At 33.8% G+C, this 7,835-nt stretch overlaps 1 long non-coding RNA gene across 2 annotated transcripts; it reads right to left on the reverse strand.

The window, feature by feature from the left end:
- Positions 1–504: 504 nt before the first annotated feature.
- LOC139840374 (uncharacterized) lies at positions 505–2,601 on the reverse strand. Of its 2 annotated transcripts, XR_011757391.1 has the most exons (5): positions 2,368–2,601; positions 2,213–2,289; positions 2,026–2,068; positions 1,586–1,916; positions 505–962 (listed from the first exon to the last, which is right to left on the reverse strand). It is a non-coding gene; the product is annotated as an uncharacterized lncRNA (long non-coding RNA). The 2 variants fall into 2 exon arrangements; XR_011757390.1 differs by having other exon boundaries at positions 1,586–2,068.
- Positions 2,602–7,835: the final 5,234 nt, after the last annotated feature.

Consider the following 7,835-nt stretch of genomic DNA (forward strand, 5'->3'; position numbering starts at 1 on the left):
ATGTAAATATAATCACATATAGTTAAGAGACTAACATAGTGACGATAAAATAGGTTTAATAGAAACGTCAAGACATTGGTTTATTGATGGTGAAATAACTTTTTTTAAGGGATCGGAAATTCGACTCTAATGAGCTGCAAATTATTTCTATTGATGTTAACCGTTAATTTTATGGGCTTCGGAGGTCTCGAATGTCTTATGTTCGACCTCACCCAAGGGGTTTTACCACACGCATTGCCCGTATGGATCCATTGTAGGGTTGTTTTTTCCCGAGAAGCGGTAAGACTATAATACTTCGTTCCAGAAAATTATCCAGTGGGTGAGTTCTGGCATCACGTTCGGACTTCGGACCATCGTCAGTAACTCCTAACCACCGTTCTAAAAAGGTTTACTAGGTTACTTTAAAAAATCAAATTTATCATAACTTTAGTGCGAATCTACAGTGACTATTCATGTTGTTTATATCAAACTAGAAAGAGGTCCGGGGCGCGCGTTGCTGCGCTTTACAACGTGTTTTCTATTCGAGATATTTTAATGGTTTCGGTGTGGTTGCTGCTACTGCTGGTGTTACAAAGGAGGCTATTGCTGGTGTTACCAAGGGATGCTACTACTGGTCTACTGGTGTTACATAACAAAGATAATGAGTGATACAATATCATATGAGTTCTACTATTTTACATAGCAAAAGATTTGGTTGCTGTTTATGATATCAAAAGTGTTACAAAAAATGTGCTACATAAGACTATTACCACTTCATGTAGTATCCACATTAGCATGAACATTTGTAATTGGATTAACATCAAAGGTTGATCGTCCAGGAGCACACGAACTATCCAGGAGCACACAAACTATCCGGGAGCGCACGAACCAGCGACATGCTCAGATAAAACAGTCAAACGCTGCAGAACTGTAGCTGGTACCTCTGTCACAATCGCCTAAGGCTTGATCATATTCAGTTACACCTATCATATTGGAAAATAAAAAACATATTCAGTTACAATCACAAATCACATATATATTTATTAAAACAAATGCAAAAACCCAAGTCTTTTACACCGGTAGTTGAATATATAATGACTGCAAGTAAAAAAATACCATTGACATTAACTGGTTGTGACTCAACGAAAAAACTATTGACACTATTAATGTATACTGAAAAGATTAATTCAGTCACAAACATCTATTAAAATTAATGTAAAAATGCAAGTATTTTACTCAGCTAGTTCAATATAAGTAGCAATTATGACCCAAACACATTTTCACAGCTTTGACAAGGATGTCAATACAAACATAAGCAAAAATCGAAGCCATTGAGAAAGTAAATAGCAAATGAACCATACCGGTGACATGTGGGGTGTTAATTATTGGACGTTGTAGAATACCGTACCTTATGCATATATAAGGACTTAAATTAATATATTTTTCGGAGTGCTTCTGCTCAAATCATTAAATAACTTTAATACTTTCATATGTTCATAGATTTAGTACCTCATAAAAGATTAAGAACTACACGATTATAAACTTGCAATTAACTTTGTTAAGTAAGTATAAGCTAGAAACAAATGTTTCAAGTATATGTTAATACCTTTGATATGCCGAAACAAACCGTGAACCACGTATGATATTGATGCTTGTTATTATCATTGATCGATCATTTAATATCCTTTTTCTCACTTAGATTCGCTGCCCATTTTCCATCCAAAGACAAACAAACATTTTGATGAAGTGATCAGTGACGATCGCTTCAAAGTGCTAACTACAAACAACTTCCCAATAACTTCACCATTTTCAGAGTATGAAGCCTACCTCAGCACATCAAAACTCTAACCAAAATAGGGCATTCAATCTGATAACTACCACCCGTCAATGTCCACCGCACAGAAACACTTGTACGTACTAATGAAGTGTGATTTTGCCTTTTAGTAAATAAGCACAATTAGTATGCAAAAAAACTAATTAATGGAAGTAATAAGTAATAACCAACGATTCAACTGACATTTTATGTTGACAAAACTAAAAACTTACTAAGGCATTACATTAAACAGTTGTTGAGGAACTCGTGAACCACCTGTCATGAATTAGATATAATATGAAAAACAACAAACTCGGTATCCTTTATTCACAATACTGACATGAAATCGAAAACATAAACCCATATCAAATGACATCAATAAACATAAAAAAGATTGTAACTGTCGATATGTATACATACCAGGTAATGCACATCTCGCCACCAGCACAATCAAATCCCGATCAACATCTATCGGTTCCCAGAATAAAAAAAAAACCCTGGATTCATAACACAAAATTACTTTCACAAAAATTATTAAAAGAAGTTAAATAAATCGGTTACATAATTAATCTTACGATCGCTGTCGAAACTGACGTCGTCTTCTTCGTCGACTTTCCGGTCACCGGAGATGTTTCCGGCGCTTTCGAAAAAGCTGCCGTTAATACACAAAATTTACACGGTTTTGTAGGGTAAATCGTGACGGATTCGCTGGTGGTAGTGTCGTCGGCTAATATGGCGGCATGAAGGCAGTGTCGACCGTGAAAAGAATTTTGGAGTGTTTAACCTTTTAGAGAGAGATAGGAGAGGTTGATTTGTTGTACTTTGGGCGAAGAGTAGGGATAAAAATGCATGGGAGATGGATAGGGTGATGCTGTATCCGTATCCATATCCATATCCATTTAGTTTTTATTCATTCATATCCATATCCATATTCATTTAGTTTCAGGTCATCCATTCATATCAATATCCAATGGATTTAGCGGGTTAATAGATATCTAATGGATGTTAAAAAAATGTTATAATATTTTATTAAAATAAAAACAGAGTATAACAAAAATAAATATGACATGACATAATTAAAATTTATCCATAAGAATGTGTAATCGTTGTCGAAGATATAACAAAATGTTTTATTATTACTATAAAACATAGATTATGAAAACTTAAATATGAAATTTGTAAGTTTATTTATTAGACATACGTGTTTTATTATAATAAAATATAGTTATTTCATTATGGGTTGAAAAAAAAATCTAAATTTAACGGTAAATAAACTTGTAATCGTAAATGTGTACGCATATATCTATATTTATATATTTATATATGTATTTCGGGTGGTGATGAATATATCCATGGATGAAACTTTTCATCCATATCCATATCCACATCCGTTAAAGTTCATCCATATCCGTATCCATATCCATTTAGGTTCATCCATATCCATCACAAAGCGGGTGGATCGGGTGGATATCCATTGGGTCGGGTGGCCATTGCCATCCCTAGCGAAGAGTGGTGTATAGAGCTGTAGCAACAAATTAGCTAGAACACGCGAAAAATGACCAAAATAACCCGCGTACTGTTCATTCGTATCGGCTGTTATACTTATTATAGAATATAGAATTATACCGGTGATCAATATCTTTTATTAGTTACACTCATTATTCATTATTCATGACTTTATACATAATTTATATAGTGTTGTCTCTCCAGATCTCTTAAATAGTTTGTTAACTCTTACTCTTACTATTTTTCACTTCTATTTTTATTGTTTAGCCTTCTTTACTCTGTCATCCATAATTTTTTTCTTTTAATTTAGTCGTCATTGTTGCGACGGTTGCTGCTGCTATTTTTCTACTACTGTTGTTTTTGCTATTGTTGCTATTTCTTAAATAAAATAATAAAGAGTAATATAGATATATAATATAGTTTTCTTATAATTATCATAATATAAAGTATATAAATATAATATATAATATATAATATACAATATAGATAGATATAGATTATTATTATTATTATTATTATTATTATTATTATTATTATTATTATTATTATTATTATTATTATTATTATTATTATTATTCATGTTCATGTAATTCAATCATGATATTTCAACTTTTTTGGAATAATTTAGATCTAACGATTATTTCATTTCGATTAAGTTTAACCTTGTTTCAACATCTAATTGATCCTTGGTTTATGAGTTATGACAACTTTAGGATCTTGATAGTATCAAATGAAAGAAGTGATATTTAATCTTTGGAACCCCACGATGTATCGAAAGATCGTAATTACATGATAGGTCCCAAAAAATATTAAGAAATTGTGCTCATGAAAGGCTGGGGACAAAACAAAGTTTCATTAAACCTTTTCAAGTATATAAATCAAATCAGAGAAATTAAATTTGTTGTATATATCTTCTAAATACATATATATACTAGTTTTAAGAGACTGTCCGTTAGACGAAAACTATAAATATTATTTTTTTAAATCGTTAGTATAGACGAAAATTATAGATGTTACCGATCAAATGTAGCCTATAATTGAGAACATGAAAATGTAAATAGAATAGAATCGTTACACGATAATCCTCTATGAAAAAGCCCGTGAAGGAGCCCATGCTTTGTATGGTATTTTTAAATTAAACAAAAAATAATTATTAAATATTATCATAAAAAGAAATCTCGAATATATTTCCCACTCCGACAACCTAATCCTAGAAGCCCGTTTTAGCGAACAAGAAATTTTTGACGTACTTCATGATTGTGAAAGTTCAAAAGCCCCCGAAACAGACGGCTTTAATATGAAATTCTTTAAAAAAAATATTGGTGGATGATTAAAGAGGACCTCATTAATGCACTCGAATGGTTCTGGCCCAACTCCGAAATTTCAAGAGGTTGCAACGCCTCCTTCTTCACACTAATCCCAAAGAAAGCTAACCCCATTGGTTTTAACGAATATCGCCCAAATTGTCTCATCGGAAGCTACTACAAAATTCTAACCAAAATCTTATCTAATCGCCTCTCAAAAGTAATTCATAAGGTCATCGGAATTGAACAAACCGCTTTCTTAAAAGGTAGGAACATACTTGATAGCGTACTAATTGCGAACGAAATCATTGATGAACTTAAAAGAAAAAAAAAATAAAGGCCTCATTTTCAAAGTCGACTTCGAAAAGGCATTAGATTGTATCGAATGTGATTTCCTATTTTATACCATGAAAAGTATGGGATTCGGAAGTAAATGGATTAGTTTTATCCGAGCATGTCTCTCCTCTTCTTCCATCTCTATTCTAATAAATGGTTCACTAACCAAAGAGTTTACCCCCGGGCGGGGTATAAGACAAGGTGATACAATATCAGCTTTCCTTTTCATCATCGAGGTCAAAGGTCTTAATATCCGAACAAAATGTGCCATCATAAACAATCAATTTCGTGGCATAAAGGTCGGTCATGATAAGGTTGAGATCTTCCATTTACAATATGCAAACGATACAATCTTCTTCGGTGAGTGGAGTAAACGAAATGCGAAAAACATCTCTAAACTACTCAAATTCTTCGAAAACATCTCGGGTCTTAAAGTTAACCTTAAAAGTAATTTATATGGAATTGGGGTTTCAAAAAATGATGTTGAAACAATGGCAAATTATATTGAATGTTCGGCCGGAACAACCCCCTTTACATATCTTGGTTTAACCATAGGAGTACGCACTTCCAAGGCCTCATCTTGGTTACCAATCTTTGAAAAATTTGACAAAAGACTATCGGACTGGAAAGCTAAATCTATCTCCTTTGGAGGTCGACTCACATTACTCAAATCCATCCTCACTAGTATCCCACTCTACTATTTTTCTAATATTCTTGAATCTAAAAGACGAAAAAAAAATTGAGGTGGGGCTGATGCAGACAAAAAAATTAATTGGATTAAATGGGATCATATCCTTCGCCCTTACGACAAAGGCGGTTTAAATGTAGGATCACTATTTTCTAAAAACATTTCTCTCCTTTGCAAATGGTGGTGGTGATTTAATAATGAAAAAAACGCGCTATGGGTAAAAATAATATCTAGTGTATACGGGGAGGGGTGGCTATACACTAATGTTTGTTGCAGGAAAATTTCAGGTCGCACTATTTGGAACGGAATTATTAGAGCCGGGTCGACAGCGGATAGCATTGGAGCAAACTTCACAAGTTCAATCACCAAACACATAGGAAACGACACTAGCACCAATTTTTGAACTAAAAGTTGGTGTGGCTCGGAGAGTTTCTATCACATGTTTAGAAGACTGTTCATGCTCGAGTCCAACAAACCTGCAACTGTTGCTGAGAGAATTACAACACACAACTCTGTTTCAATTGGAAATTGGAATTAGATACGTCCCCCCAATGGTCGTGTCCTTAATGAGCTTACAGAAATCAACAACTTAATCTCAACATGTCTTTTAACGGACAAAACCGACTCATGGAAATGGGCTTTAGATCCAACTGACACATTCACCACAAAAACCTTAGCTTCCCTACTTGATAACCTAAAGCTTGCAACATCTCCCTCAAGTGACGCAACACCTCGTAATAAACTGTTAGCGCAAAAAATAAACATCTTCCTTTGGAGACTTAAACTTGGAAGAATCCCAACTCGGGTTGAGCTTGACAGCCGTTGCATCGATCTCGACACAATACTTTGCCCATTATGCAATTCCCAAGTCGAATCCATCGAACATATCATACTCCAATGTTCGGCATCCATAAACATTTGGAACTTCTTGCTACGTTGGTGGAACCAACCATTAAACTCCATTACAAATCTAGATGACGTCTACGCTATCAATCATCCAATAGCCAACACTCTACAAGGATCCTACATATGTCAAGCTACTAAATGGGTCTCAGTTTACATAATTTGGAAACACCGAAATCTTAAGGTCTTTAGCAAAAAAGAATGGTGTCCTACAACAATCATATCCGAAGTTCAAACTCAATCTTTCTCTTGGTTATCCAAACGTGCAAAGAAAACAACACTTGAATGGCAATAATGGTTAATAAATCCCACTTATTATGTTGGCTCAAACCAACATCGAACGGGCATCGGTTAACACGGGTATCTCATGAATCCCACTGTCAAACTCAATTCAGATGGCAGCATTTGTTCCTATGCTGTTTGTAATTCTGTTTCTTATGTTATATCCTATTCTACTTCTAGTCAACCACATTAGGAAGTATGCACTCAAGATTAAATGGTAATTTGCTCCCAACTTTTTCATTGAGTTTTTTCGGTACTGTTGGTAGCAGCTTGCCAGTTTGTGACCAAGTTCGTTTGCATGCATATTTGCTTTAGGCTTGTAACAGATATTAATATCGGGATATTACCATCTTCCTTGTATAGATTATATAGGTCTCCATGTAAATATTCACATATTTAATAAAGTTTTTGCTTGCTTTTCAAAAAAAATAATATATTATCTTAATATAAATATAGATGTGCTATATGATAATACGTATACCGATAAAGATGGTATTTACCTATCTCGAAACTGTGTCCGTTTATATAACACCCCGTCAAAATCCATTAACAGTAATGTTAACTTTGGTCCAGTGCTTAGCTTGACTTCTATGTAACAGCAACGTTCTACAGCAGAAGCAATTAATACATGAGATAAAACATGTAAAACGGGTCAACATAAAGTTGAGTGAATCTACAGGTTTAAGTAAATAGTTCATCGTATGTTTCATAAAACAGTTTCCAAAATTCGTTTATCAAAAAATCAGTTATCAGAATAGTTTATCGGTAATCGGTATTCGAAAATCAGTATTCAGAAATCAGTAAACATTTATCAGTATAACACCACCAAGGTTTAATGTCAAAAGTTTGCATACATCAAATGTCAAGTGTTAAACTGTTTGTAATCAGCGATGTCAAGTTTCAACTGTGTGTGACATCAAAAAGGTTATGTTTCAAATGTTTGTAGACAATACCATGTCTAGTTTTAGGTTTGTGAATCCCAAGTTTAGGTAGCATAAAGCAGAGTCTGAAAAATAGTATTCAG

This window comes from Rutidosis leptorrhynchoides, chromosome 4 (genome assembly GCF_046630445.1).
Source record: "Rutidosis leptorrhynchoides isolate AG116_Rl617_1_P2 chromosome 4, CSIRO_AGI_Rlap_v1, whole genome shotgun sequence".
Taxonomy (NCBI): Eukaryota; Viridiplantae; Streptophyta; class Magnoliopsida; order Asterales; family Asteraceae; genus Rutidosis; species Rutidosis leptorrhynchoides.